Source organism: Peromyscus maniculatus, chromosome 2 (assembly GCF_049852395.1).
Source record: "Peromyscus maniculatus bairdii isolate BWxNUB_F1_BW_parent chromosome 2, HU_Pman_BW_mat_3.1, whole genome shotgun sequence".
In the NCBI taxonomy this organism is placed as follows: Eukaryota; Metazoa; Chordata; class Mammalia; order Rodentia; family Cricetidae; genus Peromyscus; species Peromyscus maniculatus.
This window is the reverse complement of record NC_134853.1, coordinates 171853016-171878264: the sequence shown is the minus strand read 5'-3', so window position 1 is coordinate 171878264 and position 25249 is coordinate 171853016. Positions and strand designations below refer to the sequence as shown.

At 50.2% G+C, this 25249-nt stretch overlaps 1 protein-coding gene and 1 long non-coding RNA gene across 11 annotated transcripts in view; both read left to right on the top strand.

The window, feature by feature from the left end:
* Prdm16 (PR/SET domain 16) overlaps positions 1 to 25249 on the top strand; it is a 326632-nt gene that overhangs the window by 71502 nt on the left and 229881 nt on the right. The gene's annotated exons all lie outside the window — the stretch shown is intronic.
* Positions 1154 to 13955, top strand: LOC143272078 (uncharacterized). The gene is made up of 2 exons (XR_013049514.1): positions 1154 to 6858; positions 13663 to 13955. It is a non-coding gene; the product is annotated as an uncharacterized LOC143272078 (long non-coding RNA).

Sequence of the window (25249 nt, the reverse complement as noted above, 5' to 3'; positions counted from 1 at the left end):
CCATCTCAGACACCTGCACTGAGGCCAGGGATCCTAATCATCCTCTCTATGCGGACCTGCTGGGTAAAGCCATGAGGAACCTGGAAACAGGCTCCCACAAAGGACACAGCCTCATAAGGACCCAGAACCTCTGGAAGGTGGGTGGCCTGAGTTCCCAAGGGAAATAGGTACTAGCCACATTTGGTGTGACCTTAGTCAAGCCTGGACTTGGACAAGCAGCTCTGTGCCCCAGAGCAATTTTGGGAAATGCTCCCCCATACTCCCTAGTTTCCTCATCCCAGAGTAGGGCCAACAGCCCTTCCTCACAGGTCCAGTGTGCTTGTGCAAGATAGGAAAATCATTGCTGCTTGTTCAGGCCTCAGGTGATCCTTGACCAGTGCAGACCCTGACTCCATAGAGGATGATGGTGGTGGAGTCAGCTGGTTGAGGAAGAGGGAAGCCATTCAGGGTGTAAGGGAACAACAAGGTAACCCCCACCCAGATCTCCCTACATCTGCGCATCACAGATACTTAGCACCCTGACTGGAGCCTGATCTGTTCTCCCCACTCTCAGATGAGAAACCTGAGGCATAGATGAACTAGAGCCAGCCCTATGAAGAGTATGTTCTGTTCCTCAATCTCATGGTCAGGAACTACCCAGGAACAGAAATCTGGGACCCAGATGTCCCATGTCACCTCAACCCCAGGGGTCTGTTCTGTTGCCCACATGGTGGGTAAAGAAGGGTTTGTACAGGTAAAGCCAGGCCTGCTCCCCCTTCTTGTCCCTCCCCAGCACCACACCAAGATCTCAACTATTGGTGAAATTTTTAAGGCCACTCCACGTAGTTAAAAGGGAGGTTTATTTAGTGGCGTAACTTACAAGTGAAGGGATAGGTGGGTTGCAGGGTCTGGGAAAGGTGTGTCGCAGTCCGGCAGTGTTCTCTGGAGAACTCTGCTCCATCTACCCCCAGCATCCAGGGTCCAGGATCCAAGAGAGCGCGCCTTGGAGGCGTGGCAGTTACCGAAGCCTCAATGGGGGTTGGAACTTCCAGATCAAGGTTGGAATGGCTACCCACTACACTCAACCTGGAAAGACAAAAGCCATGTATGGAGCTGGGAGATGGCTCAGTTGGTAAAGGACCTGCTGTGTTTGACCCCTAGATCCCATGGCAGGGTGGGAGTGGGGTGGGAAGCCACGCATGGTGTTATGTGCTTGTAATCCTAGGGCAGGGACAGGAAGATCCCTGAGTTTCACGGCCAGTGACATGCCTTGTGTTTTAAAAAAGAAAAGGATGGAACTTAAGAAATGACACCCAAAGTTGTCTTCTGGTGTCTAAATACATGTACATACACATGTATGTGCACTTACAGACATACAGACACACATGCCTAAAGAACCACGTGTAGCAGCAGAAGTCTCACAGGGAGGAACACTGGAAAGGTTCCTTGTTTTGCTGTGGCAGAATCAGCCTAGAATGCCTTATCTAAGGTTCCCAGGCACCTGGCAGGTACTCCCCGATGCTGTGGCCAGCTGCTTGGGGGTTTGTGCAGGATGTGAGATCACCTGCTCTCCCTACCCCGTGGGAGCTAGACTCTCAAGAGGCCACATGGGAAGAGTCTCTGGAGAGTTACAGTGTGCATGCTCTGGTAGGCAGTGAGCTGCTGTGTCACCCTCTGTACGGCAGGGACATTGGGCTAGGCACTGCTGGGCCCCTCCCAGACGTGGGTCCACCATGGGTGATGGGGTGGCTTTGGTTTTCTTTTTGAGACAGTCTTACTATGTAGTCCATGCTGCTCTTGAACTTCTCACCTTTGCCCCCTGAGTTTTTGGCATAATAGGCATATGCTACCATGTCTACTTTAGGTGTGGCTATTCAGGATCTGGAATCATGGCTTGTGGCCATAGTCCCACCAGCTGGGGGCCTCCAGTTAGTCCAGGGGTAGAGTGGCATGCTGTGTGTTTGAATGTCTCTCCCTGCCTGGCCCTCATGGCTCTGGCAGGTAGGACCAGACTTTGTAGTAGCCTGGGCTGGGGTCCAGAGAGATTTCCCAGCTTCCCTCTGGGGAATGGGACCTCTCCCTGGGTCAAGCATCCTTATCCACGGTGGGTTCAGCAGAGTGGAGTGAGTGTACCGTTCCTCATTCCCTATCATCCGTGTCCACTATCATCCGTGTCCGCCATGCAGCCATTATCAGAAGGACAGCATGCTGAGTCCCTGGGTCTCCGGGCCAACAACAGAGCTGACCAGATGAAAACTGGTCCTGGTTGAGCGCAGCTTCAGCCATGGAGACAGTGAGGTCATTGCTACCCACCAAGGTTCTTGAAAATCTCATTTACAAAGTGCAATTTATCTAGTTGGGTTGCATTTAATTATTTAATTTGTCTGAGTGAGTCCTGGCTCCCTATCGCCCCAGCACGTGAACAGCTTGTCACCCAGGGGTCAGCTACCATTTCCAAGGTCCCCAGACACCCCCCTGGGTCACACAAATCATCAAGGTGTGACCAACACCTTGATAGACACATGCTTGAGACTGCTGAGCTGCACTAAGAATGGACAGGGCAAGCTTTCTACATTACTATGAGCTGGTCTCCTGTGGGCCCCAGGGTACATCAGGTTTCTGACCTGAAAATGCTTCATTCCCTGTGCATTTCGGGGTGTGCTGTCCCCTAGGTATTCACACCTTCCTCTCACCTATGGATGGTTATTAACTTCATGTGGAATTCAGAGCCTTTCACCAAATACTCCCACTCTGTGAGAGAGGGCCATCTGGGAGATGGTTGTGTGCATCACCACCAAATAGAAGTGATTCAAAAAGTCAATGTGCATTAGAAGTATCATACCATGCTGTAGTCGGTTTTCAGGGATGTTGCACACATATGTGTGCAAGAGCATGTGTGTATTTAAGTAGCAGTGTGAGGATGCTTTGAAAGTGCTGGCCAACTGGGGTCCTGAAAGGAAGAGGAAACCTTATGTACCAGTGTGTGCAGTATAGGAGCACTGTCCTGCTCTCTGCTACTCAGCAAATCATTCTCAGACAGGACCATAGCAGACCTGGGGCCAGAGTCCATTGGCTTTGGCGCACTAATGAGGTTTCCTTGCGCTGGGGTCCTGCAACACATAGCCGAACTTGAACTCAGGGACCCTGGCTTCGAGGTGGCATGCCTGTGCCCTTGCTCTGCTTTCTAGTTGTTTTGCCTCTTCTGTTTGAGAAGTGGAACCTTGGTGCTCAGAATAGGCTGACATTGCTTGGCAGTGTCCTGTGATTTGGGGTTCTTATGGGGGAGGGCATCCTAGTTCCAATTTGCACTTAACATTGTTCTCAAGTGCATTTCAGGGTACTTGGAAGCTGACATCCCAGTCCCATGATCCACCTCTGTGGAACCTGAAGTAAGCCATCTCGCCCAAAGCTTCCTGGTTTGCAACACAGACCTGAGGCTTAGGCCAGGAGTAGAAGCCAGTGGGAGGTTCTGTTAGCACAAAGGCAAGTCAGAGGTTCCCCAGGGTGGTGACAAAGCCAAGCGGCAGATATTGGCCAACCGGGTCCAACTGAAACAGCGAGGTCATTCTGCATCTCCAGTGTACTTACTCACAGGTCCTTATGTGTCAGGTGGACTGTCATGTGTCCTGGCTAGGCTGATCTTGTCTGTTCCCCTCTTGTCCTGTCCTGTAGAATTTCTGTTTGTATCAGAGCAGCTGACACCAAGCCAAGAGCAGTGAGGCAGGAAGTCGCCAGCAGGGTTCAGAGGCCCCAGAAAGACCAACTCCATGTTTCCAGGTCCATTTCAGATATGCTGCAGTCAACACTGCCCAGTACCGTGTGGACCAGGCTTAGTGCCCACCTAAGATTCAGGAAAGACAAGACTGAGGGCAAGGATGTGATGGATGGGGGATGGGCAGATACTAGTTAGGGACAGGCCAGGACAGTGTGTGATGGATGCAGGGTGGGGCTGGGTTCCTCTAGGGTGTGGCCTTGGCACCTTTACGGCTATTCTGGGGCAGGGCCCGTGAACTTAGAGGCTCTCACTTCTGTGGAACCTGCCCTTGGTGTCATGGGGAGACCTTGGCTTTGGTATGAGGGTTGTTCAGGGTCAAGTCTTTTTCGGAAGACAGCAATGTTGGGAAGGTGTATGAGAAAGTAGTGATGAGCAGGCTCAGTGCAGGGTGGACTCCCTACCCCTAATTACCATCTCACTCCCCATCTCTGCTTCTACCTAGCTATGGCAGCTGACCCCAGAGGAGTCTGCAGTTTCAAGCACCCCACACCCAGAGGTTTGATAATAAGCTGGCCACAATGTAGTTGGCATGGCCAGACATACACCTGGCTCTTCCCAAAGAACAGAAGAAAGTATCAGGGTTCTGCTCAAGGACAAATATGGCAAGTGTGTCATCATCAAGGTGCAGAGGTACGCAGGATGGGTCTGGAGTAGCTGTAGCCTTCTGTGTGTCAGTTCAGGAGTACTGACAGTCTTGATCACGCAGGCCAGCACATGTGCTGTATGCACCAGTGGATGGCACTGACCGCCATCTCAGATGGTGCCTTCAGTCAGGCTCTTCAATCAGCCTTGGCTCCGTTGCCTCTCCCAGACTCTGAGCTTCATTTCCCCAGATTTAACATCTGCTACAGAGCTTTATTGTTTCAGTTTAGCAAATGATTAAGCAGTGTTTCAAGTATCTTCAAGAACAGGGGTGTCTAGGAGGGATTCCTTCCAATGTTAATTCAGAGACCTTCTCCTGCTTGCTTGCCTTCTTCAGAAATAGTTCAAGAGTGCATCAGCAGTCAAGTTAGTTAAGCTCTCTGAGAGCTGCCGTGGTCGCCGTAGATTAGTCAGGAAAGCCTAGCCACCTTTGAATGCACCATCAAGCTCCAAGCACAGCCACAGTCTGCTTTGAAAGGCCCAGCAGGCACGTGCCTCTTTCCCACCTGAGCGGATGAATTTTCTGGGTGTGATGACTTTGAATGACCTTGAGGACTTCCATGACAAGAGAAAGGAGAGGGTCGGAACACATGGACACCTGATCATCTGTGTTCTTGCTCATCAGAACAAGGGCACCATATAGTCCCCTCTCTTGGCTTCTCTGTATCTCTTTCTGACAGAAACAACACACACCAGCTTCCCACATAGCAATTGGAACACCTAGTGGGTTTTTTTTTTAGTTTGTTTTGTGTATGTGTGTGAAGGTGAGTGTGCATATATGTGTTCATGCATATGGGAGCCACAGGTTGGAGTTAGGTATGTTTTTCAATTACTCTCCATCTTTTTAAAAAAGCCAAATGAATTCTATCTCTAAGGTATTTTAAATTTATCTTTATGTGTATGAGTGTTTTTGACTGCGTGTATACCTGCACACCATGTGCTTTCCTGGTGCTGGAATTACAGGCTGCTGTGAGCTGTCATGTGGGTGCTGGGAGTTGAACCTAGGACCTCTGCAAAAGCAGCCAGTGCTGTTAACCACCAAGCCACAGCTCCAGTCCTTGCCACCTCACATTTTAAGACAAGGTCTCTCACTGAACCTGGAACTTGCAGTTTGGACTGTCTATGGAGCTCAGGGGATCTGCCTCTCTCTCTGCCTTCCTAATGCTGGGGTTACAGATGCATGCTACCATGCCTGGTACTGGGTATCTGAACTCAGATGTCTATGCTTGTGTGACAAGCACCAGCTGAGTCATCTCTCCACCTAGTGAGTGGTGTGCAAGAGTCCTGTGTTTCATTTTCATCTGTAGAAGTAAAAAATGGAGACTTCTCTCCTTGCCCACTGTGGTTAAGCATGAGGGTGGCCCATACCCTGCCTTGCTTCTAGGTGAGGCAACCCTTAAAGGGGATGGGGATTAAAACGGGAGTACACTACTTCATTCCTCTGAATTTGGGGCACACAGATGAGACACAGACACTGGTTGGAGCTGGGCCACTAGGGGACTTGGTAGTTATAACTGAATGCCTGGTGATTCACCTCGGGGGCTTACCTGCCTCAAGCCAAATGGGCCAGCCTGGGACAAGGCATTTCACTTGACTGGTATCTCCTACAGGCTGTCCCCTCTGCCTGGTTGGCACCCTGTATATTGGCTGTCATAGTTTTTGTCAACTTGACACAAACCTAGAATCACCTAGGAAGAAGGAACCACAGTTGAAGAATTGCCTTTACAGACTGGCCTGTGGCCATTTCTATAAGTCATTTTCTTAGTTGATGGTTGGTGCAGGAGGGCCCAGCCCACTGTGAGCATTGCCATTCTTTGGCAGGTGGTCTTGGGGTATATAAGAAAGGCAGCTGGACAAGGCAGAAGAAGCAAGCCAGTAAGAAGTATTTCTTTTCCTTTGTGATCTCTGATTCAGTTTCTGCCTTGATTTCCCTCAATGATGGACTGCAGCCTGTGTAAGTCATATAAACCTTTCCCTGTCCAAGTTGCTTTTGATCAGTGTTTTATCACAGCAACAGTGACACTAACTAGAACATGGCACGTGCAGTGGAATCTTGGTACCTTCCGGAGGGGGAACTCTTGGCTCTGTGTCATCCAGGTCTATGTCCTGACTCATCACACAGCAGTGACTGGGGTCCCATTGGACCCCATTCAGCCATAGCAGCACCTTCCTACAGAAGCCTCAGAGAGCTTCACTGAGGAAGCCAGGGTTCCTAAGAGTTTGTTTGGATTTCCCAGATTCATCCTTGACCTAATTTGTGTTGGAAACCTGTTCAGAAGGCCAAGGCATTATTAAGACATTTCTCTAGTCTGTGAGGTCACAGTTCTGACCAGCCACCTCTCTCATGTGGAAAGGTGGTAGGTGAGGGGTAAAGACTTTAGTCAGAGCTTTGCTGGCATTTGTGGGTCACCCAAGTCCTCAAGCCCATGAATGCCTCCTTTTAAGGACGGTGGAAAACTGGGGTATGTATAGGAAGCAGAGTGGGGATGTGTGGAGGCTACAAATGGTAGTGGGATTGGGTGGGCTGGTAGGGTGAGGTAAGGTGGAAACACTGCCGACCTTGACCTTGGTCCAGGCACATAGAGGAAACCTCTCCAGGGATAGGGATCTTGGGGAGAGAGAAAGCCCCAATCCTCAGTTTATCTTTAGGAAATAGAGCAAGCTAGTTAAGTCTACTTGTCAGAAAGGATTGTTCCTCAAGAATCCAGTGGTTTCCCCTGAGTAGATGGGGACAGAGCCAGAACCTGGGTAGAGAGAGCAGGGAGCAGGTAGGTCCAGTTGTCTCTGATCAGGCAGCTGCTGAGTACCCAGCTTGACTCAGGGAGGCTGAGGGAGTAGCCAGCTTACAGGAGGGTGCTCATCACTGCCCTCTGGGGTTCACCTCAGATGGCTAGGCTTGTGTGCATGTGCTTCAGGTGGACACCAAACCTCTGGCAGGAAGCATCATTTTGTGCTGAGATTTTACTCTGCATTGTTTCACTAGAGAAACTCCACAAATTCATGAATTTGTTTACTTACTGGATTAAAACAGAGAGGCCCTGGCCCACTCCAGATACCATTGATTGGGGAAGCACAGCTCTTAAGAGGGTCAGTGGCCCCCCTGAAATGGACTCACCTTCACTGTCACCTGGAAACAGCTCTTGTCCCTGTGTCTTAGTTAGGGTTTGTATTGCTGCAACAAAACACCATGACCAAAAAACAAGTTAGGGAGGAAAGAGTTTTACTTTTTTGTTTTTGTTTTGTTTGTTTGCTTACATCTTCATATCACTGTTTGTCGTCAAAGGCAGTCAAGACAAGAACTCAAACAGGTTAGGACCCTGGAGACAGGAGCTGATGCAGAGGCCATGGAGGGATGCTGCTTACTGGCTTGTTCCTCAATGGTTTGCTCAGCCTACTTTCTTATAGAACCCAGGACCACAAGCTCAGGGATGGCACCCCCCACCATGGTCTGGGTACTCCCACATCAATCACTAATTAAGAAAATGCTCTACAAGGCTGCTTATAGCCTGATTGAAGTATTTTCTCAATTGAGGTTTCCTCTTCTCCAGTGACTCTAGCTTGTGTAAAGTTGACATAAAACCAGCCAGCAAACCTTGGGACTTGGGGCAGGTATATATTCTCCTGGCAGTAGTATTCAGAGCTCAGATGTTTTTCTGAACTTTGCCACCTAAGAGACCAAGAGGCCAGGGTCTCAGCTGGGGGTATGTCCAGTCTTGATGCAGTGCATGGATTTCACCCATTGTGGTCCTGTCAGGGAGAGAGGAGACAGTAGTCTCAGATAGCCTGGATGGGGTACAGACCAGACACCTGCAGAATCTTTAGGAAGCTCCGCTACTCTGAAACATGCACTCACTGGGGAGTAGCTTGAGGAGAACGCCAAGGTTCTAAAATGTATTCTTTCTTGTTGGATGAAGACTGTAAAATTGGACAGGGCTCCTAGCTATCCAAAGAGTAAGGCTGGAAGGATAGCTCAAGGGTTAAGAGCACTTGTTGCTCTTATAGAGGACCCAGGTTCAGTTTCCAGCACCCACAACAATCTGTAGCTCCAGCTCCAGGGAATCCGATGCCCACTTCTAACTTCTATGGGCACTGCACACATGTGGTACATGGAAATACATGCAGACAAGCACTCATATACAAAATGTTAAAAAATTTAAAATATGAAACTTGAAGAAAACAAAAATCCTTCTAGTGTTCTGAGGAGGTGGCTCAGTTGGTCGAGTACTTGTCTAGAATGCACAGGGCCCTGGGATCAATCCCTGGCATTAGCATAAACTAGGTGAGGTGATGCACGCCTGCAATCCCAGCACTTGGGAAGCAAAGGAAGGAGAATAAGGAGTTCAAGGCCATCTTTGGCTACATAGCAGGTTCAAGACCAGCCTGGGCTACATGAGACACTGTCAATCAATCAGTCAGTCAATCAATCTACATGAGACACTGTCAATCAGTCAGTCAGTCAATCAATCAATCCATGACACTAGTTCAAAAGTACACCTATGCTAGGGTATTGGGATATTCCTTTTTTAAAAAATTTCTTCTTTTACTAAAGGGTCATCAAAGGGGGAAGAAAACAAATTCTATGGAAGGCATCTTTCAAGGGCCTCTGTGTCAGAGAGTTATCTAGGGAGCTAAGTAGACCAGAGCCAGCTCCTTAATGGAACTTGAGCCTCTCTTACTATTTTGCCTCACAGCATTGCAGGCTTCCTTCACCTCTTTACTTCTCTGTGTTTCTGGACCACTGCTGGAGAGGCATGGAGATAGTGGATGGGCTGGGGCCAGGAGGGATCTGGGAGGGTTGAAGACCATGGGCTGGGAAGGGTCAAGGTTGGGCCTGGAGTCCTGGGCTAGGTACGTGCACATGTGTGCAGGTGTGTCTTCATCTGCATAAGCATGCAAGTGCATGCAAGCCTGTATGCCGAGTTTATGTCATGTGGGTTGAGTCTCTATCCAGCTACAAATACTGGGAATGTGGCCCATGTACAGCTGAAGCGGATAGGCAACTGACACACAGCCAGTGAGCAGCTGGCTGACCAGGGGAAGAAGCCTTACACACGTACTCTTGAGGGCTCCACTGCTGAGGGCTGACCACAAGGCTGGAGCACAGCAGGCTCACGGAGAAGCAACCGTCTTTCGCTGAAAGGAAAACAGAGTGACAAGAGTTGCTGGGGCATCATTTTGGAGTCTGATCCCCAATGCTGGCAGTGGTTTCTCTCGCTACCATTTGGTCCCCAGAGAGCCCCCAATTCACCCTTCTGGAAAAGGCAGTCCTGTTTGGATCAAAAAATAATTAGCTGGGCTTTAAGTGAGGGTTTCAAGTACACATTTAATTTACGCTGATTAACAGTCAGATGCTCAGTAAACACCAGCTGAACGCAACCCTTGTACCGTTGAGAAGCACGGAGCGCAAAGTGATGGAGAAAAACGCAATAAATACACCGTTTCCACAACTGGCAATTATATTAATAACATGCGGCACTTGTCTTAAAAATTCAAATTAATATGTGCATATCTGCATTGCCATCTGCAATTGGTAACTTTTGATTTAGCATGTTACCAGGGAGTCTTCCCTTGCTTGCTCCATGTCAAAGAATGCCACAGCTTCCCAAGCAATTAGGCTAAACCAGCCTAGGGATTCCTCTGTTCCCACCGGCCTCGCCATCCTGAGCCCTTTTGTCTGTGAGTTTCTGATTTTAGAGTTGCAGGTCCCACTGGGCCCTACCACTGTTTGCCTGTGTGTGCCGCTGGGCTGTCACCGGGCTGGGTCGGTGATGAATCATTAGGATCTGCCTGACAATCCACCACTGAGTCCCTAAATGGACTGTCGGGCTGTCACTGTGGGCTGGTGCACTCTCCCACGGAGTGGGGGCTGATGAACACTTTGGGCAGGGGGAGCTCATACCAACCCATCAATCTGGTGGATGGGTGGGCTTGGGGACAGAGCCGTGCACTTCCTGGTAGACTTTGACATGCTTCGGAGGAATGGCTTTAAACTTCAGAGAGAAAGATGCTGTAGTATGGGGTATAGATGCTCCAGGGTCCACCCTCTGCACCCCACAGTCTCCTAGTCCTGGGCTCCAGCCTTAGGCAGCTTGAAGGACACTCTTCCTCCTCCTGTGCACCCCTGGATTCAACTGATCCCCAGTGCTCTTGAATGCCCCCTCCCCCCGAAATGGGCCTTATTACAGCTTCCAGCAGGTGTGAGTGGGACCGCAGCAAGCAGTTCAGAGACAGCGAGCGCTGTGAACATTGCTGGGAAAAAAAATCTTTCTACTTCAGAGAGGAGAAACACGTCTGGGCAAAAGAAAAGGAAACTAAGCTCTGGTAATAAACAAAACAAGTAAAACACCCAAACTTGGTCTTTTGTACATGTGAGTGAATGGCGGTTTTTTATCAGTCCGCTTCCCCGCTCTACCAATGGTCTTGTTTCAGAGTCTATAGGTGGGTGGGCTCCTAGCTGGTCCTGCGGCTCTCCAAATCTGTGAGTTGCTGCCATCCTCCCTGAGCTCCTGAGGAAGGTCCCCAGAAGAATACCTTTGCAGGGAGAGCCCAGCCTAGCCGATACATCTTGATCTGCCAAGGCAGGTGCTGAGATGCGGGGACCATGCTCCTTTCTTGGAGGATTTTGAAAGAAAAGAAAACGGGGGAAGAAAATCCAGGCTGCAGGGCTTGGCAGTGGCTGCTGTGCGGCTGCCCCTGATTAGTGTGGTCTTTGGGCCCGGGGATGCCTGCATTAACGCTGTTAGCCGTGCTGTTCCGGTCTTCGCATCAAGCAGACTCGGGGTGAATTCTCTTTGGAGGAAGAAAGGGACCACTATTGTTGCAACACTTTTACTCCCGCCCAGCACCTTCCAGCTTGCCTTTTCTTCTTTCTCCTGATGTGAGTGTGTTTCTGTCTCAAGGGGAGGTGAGGGAGGAACACCCCCCCCCATCTCCATCGCCATCAGAGCTGGCCTTTGCAGTTACTGAAAAATGAGGTCCTTTCAGTCCGCACCCATCCTCTACTTTGCAGAATGACATTGTGTCTGAGGGAGCAAATGTTTTCTTTTCTTTAACTAAAAGTGAGGTGGTCAAAAGGCTTCGGGATTTGGTGAAAGACCAGACTGTGCCCCCCTCCTCAAGGGGCTGATCTTGCTTTTTCTTTCTCTGACCCCCACGGGCAGAAGCCATTCTCCCATTACCCTGTCTTCCTCTTCAGAGCTGTTGGGTGTAATGGACTCCTTTAAATTAATAATGCGTAGAAGGAGATTTACAACACATTGCTCAAATATTGTCTTTGCCTTTTATTCATGCATTTGTCACTGTGGCCTCTAATCGAGGTGCACGGAGAAGGGATAAATAATGAAGAGAGAAAAGAGGTCTGTCACAATCCAGAACCATTTGCAAATTCATCACCGATATTCTTGGGGAAGGAAGGACAGAGGCGATGACGAATACCCCACCACGCTAATATATCTCCTTGATTTCTTCTCCCATTTATTTAGATAACCTACTTTGAGCTGTGATAGAATGAGGGAGGGTCCAGCTGCCCTGAGCAACAGATGGGGCCGACTGCAGCTCCCAGTACGCAGGCCCTTGCCCTGTATTTGGCTGTGGCTCTTTGAATTTTGTTATCAGTCTGATTTTAGGTGATTTGTGGGGAGGCGATTCTGCCCAAGTGCCTGTTCCTTCTGTTTTCAAGGTTAGATTGTGTCAGGGGCTGTCATTCAAAAGATGCCTTGATCCAAACCCTAAATCTACAACCCCAAAGATGGGTAAAATGCTTTTCTAGTTTGGAAAGATTTTGTTAACTGGTGAAAGCTGGACTGTGCACTGAGTCTCTCTCCCTCAACTGGCAGGAACTGGGAAGGGGAAACAATTCTGCTTCGAGGGTTGATTTTTTTTCCCCTTAGACCTATTTAGAGAGGCCCAGGTCCTCAGGTTCCAGGGAAGGACCCAGCATGTAGCTTCTTCCCAGCATTAGTGATGATAGGACCTCAAAGTCAAACTCTGGATCCTGAGCCTGCCATCAGGCTTGGTCTCTGTACTGGGAGGGAAGAAAAGATTAGTTTTATCTGGGTCTCCACATCAACCATGTGACTTCCAGGAATCAGTGGTGGGTGTCAGCTCTCAGGGAGCCACCAGATGCCTTCTGAACACCAGTGGTTCCAAAAGTCAGGAGCAGGGAGCCAGATGGACTTCAGGCCTGATTGTTGTACTTGCATGCAGCACTATGTGGGATCAGTAAGTGTCTGGGCAGAGCGGGGACTAAATAGGAGTTTCAGAGCTAGCCACCACTGCCCAGTCTCCCAGCACCGAGGCTTCTGTACCTGCCTACCTAATCCCACCTTGCTCACAGAGTGAGAAGAGTCACTAGACTGTGGCTGAACTGGAGTGAAAGATCCACCTGCTAGGGCATCCAGACTGAGCACCCGGTCAAATTGCAGTTTCAGTAAATAGCTCATGATCTTTTAGTACAAGTATGTCTCAAATTCAGCCTGCTGCGTATTACTGTATTTATGAACCCCTGCTGCATTTTATTGTGTTTGTGGTGTTTGTCTGACTCCTTCTCCCAGGCTCTAGGCACTTCTTTAACCCCCCAGAGGTCAGAGGCACGGTTCTTCTGGTTTTCCTCCTTGCAAATGAACTGATGCAGGAGCTAGCTGTTAGGAAGGAGGGGAGGTCATTGATGAAAGGGGCCAGGCCACAGATGACAGAGAAGTCAGGGCTGTGGGTTATAAATGACATAGGAGTGCTAGACTCTTCTGATTCTGGCAATAATGAGGCTTGAACTGACTTCTGAAAGAGTCTCAGACTCAATCCTGCTAGACCCAGTCATCTGCCAGCACACATTATGTCCAGGAGGCCATGCTGGGTGGTTCTGAGTTGGTTGCCCACCAAGATAACCCTAGCCACATACAAGATGAGCAGAGTCTCTGGCCTGGCTGGAACTGGCCACTGCTGGCCCGGATTCCTAGGGTATTTCAGGACCCACCCCTGGTCCTGGCAATAGTGTCAGCCGCCTCCTACTGCCCCAGAGGTAGGTGCGTCCGTTCCAGCTTCAAGACTTCACTTTGTTCCCATTCTTGCTTTTCCTTTGACGTAAGTGAAACTTGTACACATAATAGAAACATACACGATAGAAAAGTATAAATTATAGAAATAATGAATGAATTCTGACTGTAGAGAATGCATGCAAATAGTCTGAAAATTAGTCTTACACCCCATTATCTGGAGAGAACCTCTGATGCACTTTTTGATCTGTGTCTCATGTCTCCTTACACACTCAGGAGGATGATTCCTTTTGAGACACCATGGTGGGCCACACCTCGGCTAGCCTGTTTTACAGAAGCACGCAGCACCAGCTCCCCGATTGGGACATCAAGCTTTGTATATTTGATGAATTTGTGTTCCCTGTAAACAATCTTCCCGGCACTGGGTGGGACATGACACGGTACCAAGGCTAAAATCGGCTCCAAATCGTCAAACTCAGCCGGACTGAGCAGACACCAGAGCAGGACACCCAGCCAAATGTGCATTTCAATAAACAGCCCATAATCTTTTGGTCCACATAAGTCCCAAATTCAGCCTGCATGTTACTTTTCTTTTATGGCACTTATGTAGTTGTTAATTCTGTTTGTGGTGTTTTGTCTGGCAGCGGTTTGCCCAAGTTCCAGGCACTTCGTCAATCCCTCTGAGAGGAAAGTTCTTTGATCCCCTTCTCCTTGTAAACTGACTGAGGGTGGACCTCGCTATTCAGAAGAGAAGGCCCAGGGCAGAAAGGGGATTGCAAATCCCCTCAAGGAGGAGATCTTCCCAAAGAGGGAATCAGAATTAATTCGAACCTTAGAACTTACCTTGTGTTGAACATGTGTTGTGAATATTTAAATTTGAATCACTTTATTATTTTTTAATATATCATTTTCCACCTTGAATTTTAAAATTGGTATTTTTTTAATCTGATCTCACGAGACCTGAAGAAAGCTGTGCTTTTACGTTCTGATTCTAAGGGAGGCTCCAGCATTGTGGAGGAAGAAGAAGGGGCTGAGTCGATGGTTTGTTGAATATTTTTCTTTTAACAAGGTTAGAAAGTTAGCCCACCAGGGCAGCCACCAGGCTCTTGGGGCCCTGGAGGCAGACAGGAGACACGTCACGGGAAGGTAAGAACACACTGTGTGTCTTTTTCAGCAGCCATAAGGAAGTGACCTGGACATAGTACATTGCACGGCTCAAATACAGCTCTGAGGTCAGAAGCCCAAGGTCTGGGGCCTGGCTCCTCCCAGGCTTCTCTCCTTGGCTTGTAGATGGTACTTTCCTCCTGTGTCTCCACAGAACTGTGTGTGTGTGTGTGTGTGTGTGTGTGTGTCCTTATCGCTTCTTACAAAGGCACACGTTGTGTTCAGTAAGTCCCATCCTACTGTCCCCTTCCTAACGCAAGACCTCTTTAGACATCCCATTTCCAAACAGCCACATTCTGCGGTTCTGGCTTTCACATGGGAACCTGGAGCCAGCATCTCTCTCACCAGAGAGAGGCACTGCCTAGGGAGGCAGCTAGGGAAAGGTGTGGTCACCAAAAATCAGGTTGTTAGACAGAATTCAGGATACATGGGGACACAGGTAAAATGTAGTCAAAATAAACCATGGCTACTTCATGTATGTCAGTATATCCCACATCTTATGTGGACATGCTTTCCCAACAATTTTCTGCTGTTTATCATAATGCCACAACCACCTGGGGGGTCTCCCCTTTCCATTTTCTGGCCAGCCAGCTAGACTGGGCACTTAATACACTCTATCAGAAGCATGTCTGGGGAGTTCTGGCCATAGACAGCTACGTGGCTGGAGAGTGGCCCTGAGAAATGGGTGGTTCCTGCAGGGACTGGCACCTAGACACCAGCAGTGAGGCCATGGATCATTTGGACAGGATGGAAAGATGACATATGGCCAGTGGATGCTAGAGCCTTTTCTTGGGCACTATAGCCACCTCAGGTCTCCCACACTCCAGTGTCCTTGGTGCCCAATGGATATCAGTTCTGATGGCATGGCCATAACTGCCATATCCCCTGACACCTTCTCTCTTACCCTCGTTTATGAACTCACCAAGCATTCCTCTGGTACCTACTGTGTGTCCAGAATCTCCTTGGCATTGTGGAGGTCACAGTAACTCAGTGACCTTCAGAGCTGCCCCTCAACCCTTCTTGCCAGGGAGGACCCTCGACAGGCCCTACATCTAGGGATCTCTCTAGGTGTCCTAGATCCACATCTAGCAGAAGCAACATCCCGTCATGATAATGAGCTCTGCCCTGAGACACCAAGCCAGAGTACCTTAGGAATGGCCTGTTCACTTTTCCCACTGTGCAGGTGAGTTCCCTTCCTACTTGAATTTCTGGGAAAAACAGCCAAGGCTCATAAATATTAGCTGCTTATAAAATCCAGATAAGGGGCTGAGCAGGGCCCAAGCCTTTCCTTATCCCATCACTGTGCCTAGCCTCCTATTCATCTAGAGACCTTAACAGGCTCGGGAAAATACAGCGAAAATGCAGGTCCACGCTACCCATCCCTGCCATTCTTCTTCATCACCCAGAAGCCCAGAGATGGGCTGGGAGTGCCGAGCCCAGTTCTTTACTGTCCCCGGACACACAAGGTTCAAGAGAGCAGCTGGCAGGTGAGGGCACGCAGCCGGAAAGGGGAGCGACACCGAATGTTCGGCAGAACAGAGCTGCGTTCCGAGGTTCTTAAGAAGTGGCGAAGCAGCGCTCAGATCTTACCAGAAAATACACACAAAAACACACTCGCTTGGTGCGTCCGGAAAAGTTTACTTGAAACTTGGCCCCTGGATCCGGCGAGGGTTCTTTGTTTTCTGGTCACAGCCACACCGAGCACAAATCGAGGTGGTTTCCCACATCTTGTCAAAGAGCGGCATTTCCTCTTTCCTTTCTCCTCGAGCTGATTAGCGGGTCGGGCAATGGTGTGAGGAGATGTTGGGGGTAGGAAAATGGGGGTCATTTTGGAAAACCTCTTTGTGGATGGGTCGGGAATGGGGAGAAAATGAATAGTTATAAGCTCATTTCCATAGAAACTGTCTCATTATCATGCTGGCTGCCCGCTGGACGAGGCAGGGCTTCCTGCCAGCAAACGGGCTCCACAATTAAGTGTCCCCTGCCCGCTCGCTCGGCTGCAGGAGAAGCTGGTCACCAAAGATGGCCCCCAGCCGCAAGCCCACCCCAGGCCAGGAGGGAGCTGGGATGGTTTTTCGTGAACATCAGACATTTGTGCAGGGATTTTACCCAGCACGTAAAAATTTGCATGTGGCACTTTCTTGTTTTAGGCAAAAGTGGCTACGTCTCGGTCTTGTTTACAAGTTCCGCAGTGTGCGCCTTCACACGTATTTTTTGCTGTGTTCCCTGCGAGCAGATCTCCAGGCACCCCTAAAGACATTTAACAAAAGAAATGGGAACAATTAGGTTTAAAAATCACTTCCTTGGCAGTGCCCTTTGTGTTCCGAGTGACATGGCCGGGCCGGCTCAGGAGGCACTTTGTCACGAGCCCCTGGAACATGGAGGGTCCTTGCCAGCTGCTTCCTTTCTGTGCCCCTGCGGCCCCCAGCATCCAGCCCATTCTGGACCTTCTTCATTTCTTGTGCAAAGTCACTTTGTGCTTAGATGTGTCATCAGAGACAAGTGTGACCGTTGCTGGAAGGAGGTCTAATCACAGCCGGGAAGAAGGGTTACTTCTGAAGACGACGGGAGAGGTTGTCTGTGATGTGGGGAACCCGACTCCGAGAAACAGCTTTGTGTTTTGAATTCTGGTAGAATGCAAGGCATGCTGTATGTTGTGCCAGTTGCCTGTCAGTGTGCTCTTTGGTGTCATGGAATCTGTCCTGTGGGTTGTACGGCCATTACGACTCTTTATACCTACAACTACCTTATCTCACAAGGGAATAGTCACACCCTAGCCCTTCTGTCTTCATGGATCTGCTGTCCCATGTTCTTAGATGATCACTCATTCCAGGGCAGTGAACAGGTTCTGACCTCCTCAGCATCCTTCGTGGTCAGCAGCCTGTTCAATGCCTCTGTGCGGGTCCAGGTCATAGGCCTTTATTAAATGCCCCTCTCCCCATCTTTGTGAGGACCTGGTTAGGAAAATGACAGTTTCCAGGAAGCAAGTAATTTAGAGTCACCAGCAGCCAGGCAGCCGAGTGGAAGGCAGTGACCACACTGAATCAGACAGGGGTTTACTTTCCGGTAAACACTGCTGTGCTCTCATGAATTCCTGCTATCCCGCCTTGTAGAGAAGGAATGTTAGCAGGCAGAGAGCAAGGTTCAAAGGTGAAAGGGCCCTCTCAGCCGTGCTTCTGGGGCCCTGGGATCTCCAGAGATCTTGAAAGGAGGTGTGTGTAGAAAACTCTGATGTGCTCCCTTCTCTGATGAGTCACTCAGCACCACTCTTCCCACCTGGGGACCTGCAGGTGGATTGCATAGACCTGACGGGTTTGCATAACCCACCAAAACCCAGAACCCCCTAGTGGCTGGCACATGGGTGTTAAGTTAAAAGCCTCTACACAAACCCAGTAACTAAGAGTGCCAGTGTATTGGTTTCCTGGGGCTGGCTAAGCAAAGAGCCCAGACCGGGTGCCTCAAACAGCAGGAATTTATCCTTTGGAAATTCTAGAGTCCGAAGTGCAGGTTTCCCAAGAGGATCTGAAGGCTCTGAACCTCCTTTGTGTTCACGTGAGATACTTTCTTGGTGTGTGTCTGTGTCTGTATTTCTCCGTTTATGATGGCACAGTCACATGGGTGAGAGCTCACCTTCGGAATCCACCCTCAGCTAAGTACTCAGTCCCGGTGGCAGACTGAGCTGGGGATAGAGAGCCACATATGAACTTGGGGAACGCTAGGACACAGGAGGAGAATATCCACTGATGTCCTAGTCCTCAGGTTTTAGGGAAGCCCCTGGGCCAGTGTACCCCTCCCCGGCTGAGACACCCTCCTGCCAATCCTTTCCTCTACAGCTGCTGCTTCTGAGATGTTGAACTTGCCCCTCAAGACCCATGTCTCCCGTGGACTTCCACTGTGTGGTTTATGAGCCACTCAGACATCCAGCCAAGAGCTAAAGTGTAATGTGTGATAAAGACACCCATTCTGTTTCTGTGGTTTTCTAAGATTCAAAAAATGATTTAAAATAATTTTAGGTTGTCTGAGGTTGGCAAACAATGTAACAGGCAATCCGAGAAGACGAAGTTTTGTAGACTAAAAGGTTTCGCCTCCTTGTTCCTAGTTTTGGGAAACATGATCGACGATGTCAGTCTCGTGGAGGAAGGAGGGGGCTGACAGCTTTCAGGAATGAGTCACAGGCAGGGCTCTGCTGCTGAGAGAGGCTGAGCTCTGCAGATTGGCACTGCACCTGGGTCCTTCAGCTGGGCTCCATTCTAGCAGACCAAAGCTCTGCTGACCACAGAGCAAGCCTTGGTGGAAGTGTGCCTGGAAGGTGGCATGGCCTCATGAGAGATTGCTCTCTGAGTTCCCGAGGCAGGCGAGTGGCTTGCATGGTCAAGCGAGCTGACACAGAGAGAATGAGGTCACAGCATTGTGATCACAGGGCAAAGGCTTGCAGCAGGGAGGGGACTGTGTTGAGGAAAGGGGGCTATAGTGTCCTGCCTGCTGAGTCCCAAGTGTGCTTCAACTTTTAGGTGGGTACCCAGCCCCTGCAGGGTATGCTGGGGTTAGCAGGACCAGACTCTAACTCTTACTAGCAGTGGGTCAGTCCCTACCTGGGATTACGGAGTGCCAGTGCCAGGTGTCCCCTTGGCTCTGTTCTTCCCACCGTGGTCACCATTCCTCTGCCATCGGTTGGCTTGTGCTGAGGGCTTGCCCAGACGTGGACCATTTGAGTCAATAACAAAGGCTCTGGGTACCCGCTCTGGTCCTCTTGGGGATGATTAAGACTGGTAGCCTTTTAATGTGATCTACCACATGGCCAAATGCTTAACAAAATAGCAAGTTGAGTGAGGCTCAGTAGGGAGTTTTTGTAGGGCGTGGGTAGGGAGAGTGCCTCCCAGCCCCCAGTTTTCCTCTACCTGGTCTTGAGTGGCATATGAGAGCATTGCCTTGCTTTCCGTTTGGATGAAATTCATGAACAGCTGGGAAATTGTGGATTTGCAGGTCTAACTTTGCCCGTCATCTTTCACTTAGCAAAGAAAATCAAACTGATGCAAGCAGGTAATGAGAAACATCCTAGTGTGCTTCTCAGAAGTTGTGGCCCTTACTGCTGGGCTGGGGACAGTGATACCCAAGGCACATCTCAGGTGCCTAGGAGGCCCAGTCAGGTAGAATGGGCCAGGTATGTCAGGAGCAGCACTCCAAGGGTCTGTGTATAGAAAATTCTAGAAAGAAAAAAAAAAAGAAAGAAAATTCTAGAAAACGAATTTGCCCCCCAAGGGCTCCCAGGGAGGAGCTCAGATGTTGGGAAATATCAGTTCTGTTCTGCATGGGTGGTTCAGGCTCCATTAAACAGAGCCTTCTTGGCCAATGCCACTTCTCTGGGGAATGAGACTCCTCAAGAGGCCTTAAACAAACAAACAAATAAACAAAAAACAAAAGAAAACAAATAAACAAAAACCCAGAACCAAGGGCCCACAGGATGGCTCAGTGGGTAAAGGACCTGCCACGAAGCCTGGTGACCTGAGTTCTGTCTCTAGGACCCACAAGGTGGAAGGAGAGAACCAATTCCTGGAAGCTGTCCTCTGACCTACACACACACACACACACACACACACACACACACACACACACACACACACACGTATGTGCACGTACGCGCGTGCTCACACACACACACAAATATGTGGAGAAATAAAAACAAGTAATTATTTTTAAAGTAATTAAAATAAATGTAAATTTTTTTTTTTTTTTGGTTTTTTCGAGACAGGGTTTCTCTGCGTAGCTTTGCGCCTTTCCTGGAGCTCACTTGGTAGCCCAGGCTGGCCTCGAACTCACAGAGATCCGCCTGGCTCTGCCTCCCGAGTGCTGGGATTAAAGGCGTGCGCCACCACCGCCCGGCTAAATGTAAATTTTTTAAAAGAAAGAATTAAGGAGATAAACACTACCAAGTGTCCACAGCCTGCTCCTAATCCGCTGGCTCAGTGCCTCGAGGTGCAAACCTTATGTGCCCCTTCTGGTGGTTGGAGAGACAGGTAGGTAGAAGTCAGAGCCAAGCCTGAGACAGTTTCTCTGTCTCTTTAAGCAAGCCCCAGGTTCTCCCCTGTGAAGTGAAGTCAGCCCCATGCCAGCAAATTTTGGGTTCTGGCTAGGTCACCGACCTGAGTGAAAGCCACTTCTTCTCAAAGGTGCTCTGGCTGCATAGTTGACACCAGGAGACCCAGAGACCTCAAGACTCTCAGTCAGGAACCTACACCTGGACCCTGGAGTAGGGATACTCAGACCTTAAACCAGTTTCTGCTCTGTCTCTGTCTGCCTCCTGGGGAGATAACCAGGAGCCAGTTTGGGTTGTACCTTGTAAGTAGCAAGGGTTTGGTGGATGCTAGTCTGTACTGTCACCACCAGTGAGCTTGAGAAAGTATCTCTTCCAAGGCCAAGGCCTTAGCCGAAGCACAAGCCCACCACAGTTACCCTTTTATTTGAAAATTTCTAAAGACAATCCCAGCCTCAAAATCAGCAAGTGTCCAAGTGCAAAGCTGACCTCAGTACCCTGGGAGTCCACCCGTGAGACTTGAATTCAGGCCACACGACTAGGGGCAGAGGTAGTGGGCTGCAGAGGAGGAGGTCAGGGTGCTGGCCACAGGGATCCTGTTCATACTCTAGCATGGTCCATATGAACCGTCTCCCGTCGTGAACCCCCCACAGGCAGAGAAGGGCCCCTCTTGCTGTCTCAGAGGGCTTTGGAAACATCCCTGGTTCCACCGAGCATCGCCCTGTTCTCTGGGAGCCAGGAACAAGCGTCACACAAGTGAGCAAGCGGCTATTTCCAATCTTGCGAAGTCCGCGATGAAAGGGACAGGTGGGAAGAGTGTCGAGACTTGTAAATTAGTTGCTAATGAGGAAAATTAGGAAATTTGCTGAGGCATAAAAAATGAGGAGTCCAGAGAAAGAAGACAAGTGTGTGAAGAGCCCCCCCTCCCCAGGCTCCCCAGCTCTTTCAGACTCTGGTTCAGCCCAGACTGATATCCAGATCTGATGCCTGGGCTAATTCGAAGACATCAGTTTAAAATGTAGAATTGGTAAATTGGATTAACATGGGAAATATGGTGGAAGTATGTCAAGGTTGAGGGAAGGTTGGTGCTGGAGGTCACCTGACCTGCCTGTCACAGAGTCCTGGAAGGTCCAAGCAGGTGGATGCTATCCCTCCCTTCTGAGGGTGAACAGCCATGGGGTATCCAGCCAATTCCTAGAGCTTGGTGGGTCCTGTTCATAGGGCTCTCATCTTCAGGTGAGTCCTGGCCACATCCAGGGCACATGTTTTGAGCCAGTCAGAGGTATGTAGGTCATAGCCTTGGATCTGTGACCCTCTAGAGATGAGGTCTTGCAAGACAAAATCCCAAGAAATGGCTGTGGTGCACAGCCGTTAGGATCTTCTTTGAGAAGGGATGTCTTAGGCTAGTTCAGGGACTTTCCTGTCGGAGCCTCTGTGACTCCACCTGCTTAGTGGGGGTGTCCAGCATGCATGTAAAGAAAGCTCTCCCTCCCTCCCTCCCTCCCTCCCTCCCTCCCTCCCTCTGTCTCTCTCTCTGTCTCTGTCTCTGTCTCTGTTTCTCTCTTGCCACAAAACCCACAGATTGGGGCTTGGAAACCAAACTCTATAAAAAAAAAAGACCCTTAATCTTGGGGCCCCATCAACAGTCAGAATAAGCCTTCTTATGAAGCCCATCAGAGCCAAGGACACACTCCAGGTTTCTTAATGGATTCCAGCCCCCCAACACCTCCCTTCAAGTGGGAGATGTTAGAGCCGAGGTGGGAGCGGGCAGTGGGAATCACTAGGCCTGGATCAGAGTTCTGGTGACACACACTCCTTGACAGTTCACAACCTCGGGGAGGAGGTCCTGGCCTCTCTGCACCGGTTTCCTGAACTGTAAAATGGGATGCTATTAGCTGTGCCCCCAGGCTGGGTCGTGAGGGATAAGGAGAGGTCACCATAGCACCTGGGCAGGGAGGGGACACAAGAAAATGGAGACAGCACCAGGGGCCCTGCCGCCCTGCTGCACCGTCAGTGTCACCAGGGGTCTGGCCTGCTTGCCTTGTCAGGACGTTAAGGGGCACGCGGGGGAAAGGCCAGGCACCACCCCATCGCTGTCACCTCCCCCAGCTGCGGTCTTCTCCCTGGCTGCTGTGTCCGTGGGCCGTGCTCGGGTCAGCGGCGAGCTAACGCCTTTGTCAGGGTGATTAATAGTGTTGGGGACTGCCGTTAATTCACTGCCTAATGACTGCGGCCGGCGCGCTCCGAGTAATCGGGTGATGTATGTGGGGAGTGCGCACCTCGTGGCAGAGGTGAAAATCATTTCGACAAGTCAAATATTGTCACAGGGAACAAATGGCTCTCCCTGTTAATAAAAATTAATGAATTTTTTCTTTCTTTTTCTTTCTCTTTTTTTTTCCTCTCTCACCACTGGCCTGCTAAATGAAGCTGCCGAGCGGCTGAACAGGGGAGAACAGGGTGGAGTTAAGCACTTTATTTGATGGTTAAAACTATAAACGTCTTTATTAGGCATAATGGGCTGGAGGGCTAGGCTGGCCAATCATCTGCAGCCTTCCGGAAGAGGAGTGGAGGAGGTAGAGGATGCTCCAGGGTGGGTACAGAGGCCATAGCCCCCATTCCCATAGGGAGGGGGGGGGTCTGGGCTGAGGAGAGTGGGGTGCTCTCAGGGTGACCTCATATCTGCAGACACCCCACTCTGCTCCAGCCCCTGGGCAGCATTAGGAGGAGAGAAACCAAAGCAGGTGACCCCTGGGAAATACAGTGCCCCCAAAGTATCCGTCTGGTCCCTGGGGCCAGGTCACAAGGTGGCACTATCCTCCCATGAAGCTTCCTGGTGGCAGAGGGGCTCAGCATCTGTAGCTCTTTACCCCTAATTTGGTGTGAGGCCAGGACAGGGCAGACAGCCAGCTGCCTGAACGCCCAGAAGAGGTGGAGCCCAGGAGAGTGAAAGGAGGAGCCTGAGGACCCAGGCCCAGTACAGGCAGCAGAGCCACGCCGGGTCTCCCAGGGTTGAGGCCAGAGGCCAGTGAATGCTGGCCTGTGTCCTCCCTGGTGCTGAACTCCACTTCATCAAGCATTCACAGCTGCTCAAGGACCTAAGGCTGGCCCTCTCCATGGCCAAGGCCACAGAGGAGAAGGCACAGAAGCCATCTTCACCTCTCATCCTCTGCCTGCTTATCCTTCTGCTGTCCATACTATCAAGAGAACCTGCTGGCTTCACTGTGCGCCCAAGAGCAGCTTGGGAGAATGGCAAGCCAGTCCCAGTACCTGAGTTCCCAGAAACCAGCCTTCTGCAAAGGCCAGGCCCTCCCGGATGCCACCTCACCCTCGTTTTCTTGAGGCCCATGAGTTTACTTGCAGCCTCACTCTGGCCTGTGAATGGCAGCCACAGGCGGCTGGTAGGAGCCATCGAGATAAATGTGTCTATAAATAGTTTGGTGGCAGTTGTCACAGCGTTTGCTCAGCATTTAACCCCTCGCTCCTCCACTGTGCTGCTCTGGTTGAGAGACTCGGAAATGCCCAAGCAAGCCTTGCTGAGCACCCAGGAGGAGCCGAAGTGACCCGAGGAGGGGCAGAGCTTCCCCACAACCATGAAGGATTAGGCATCTTCCAAGCACAAAATCCCTAAATATCGACTCAGCTAAGAAAGCAAAGCTTGGCTTCCTGGTGTTTCTCTAGGGCTCCCCGCCCTCCGGCTGGAGACACTGTGCGTCAGAATGGGGTGCCCACTGCATAACTCAGTCACCCAGGCCACTCACCCTAGGTGGCCATGTATACAAATAGGAGGAATACCTAACTGTAGGGGAGGTGACTCAGGGTGCGGTGGTGAGGTGGGCATCCTCTCCAAGCTTCTGGAGAGTGGCAGCTGTGGGCAGGAAGCAGGCTTCATTCTGGGGGAATGGCCTCTTAGAACCTTTGTTAATGCTAAAGGTACACCATGGATTTAGATATTTGCACACCTCTGTTCACTGTTACACTCTTCACACTAGTCCAAGGGGGGAAGCGGCTGTGTCTGTTCACACAGTGGGGCACCATTCAGACATAAAGGAAGTTAGTTTTGATGCACCCTGCAACACAGCGGTGGGGAGGGGGACCCCAAGGACAAGTCCTGTGCGAGTCCACTTACGTCTGGTCCTAGAGGAATCTGATTCATGAAAACAGACAGTGGAATGGTGGCCAGGGAGGAAAGGGGAGGGGGCGGTTCATATTTAATGGAGACAGAGTTTCAGTTTCAACATATGAAGGGTTCAAGAGAAGGACCTGTGTGTACACTGTGCTTCTTGACTTACCACCAAAAATAGTTAAGATGGTAGATTTTAAGGGATGTGTATTTTGCCAGCATTTAATTTAATTTTTTTTCTTCAGTGCTGGGTGTGGAATACAGGGCCTGGCCCATGTCATGCCGGTGCTGTACCACTGGCCCCACTCCAGCCCCACTCCAGTTGTTTAGAAAGCCCCTATGCCCCGGTCTGGGTTGGAGGTTGCAGAGTAACCCACACCCCCACCCTGAAATTTGAGGTGCCTACATGTTGACCATTCAGGAGGCAAAGGGTTAAGGAGGGCACCCGCTCAGCCTGCCAGCTCATACCGGGCTCCGCAGGACCAGGGAGCCTTGCTGTGATTTAGAAGAAAAACACTGAGATTTGAGCGATCCGTGGGCTACCTCGC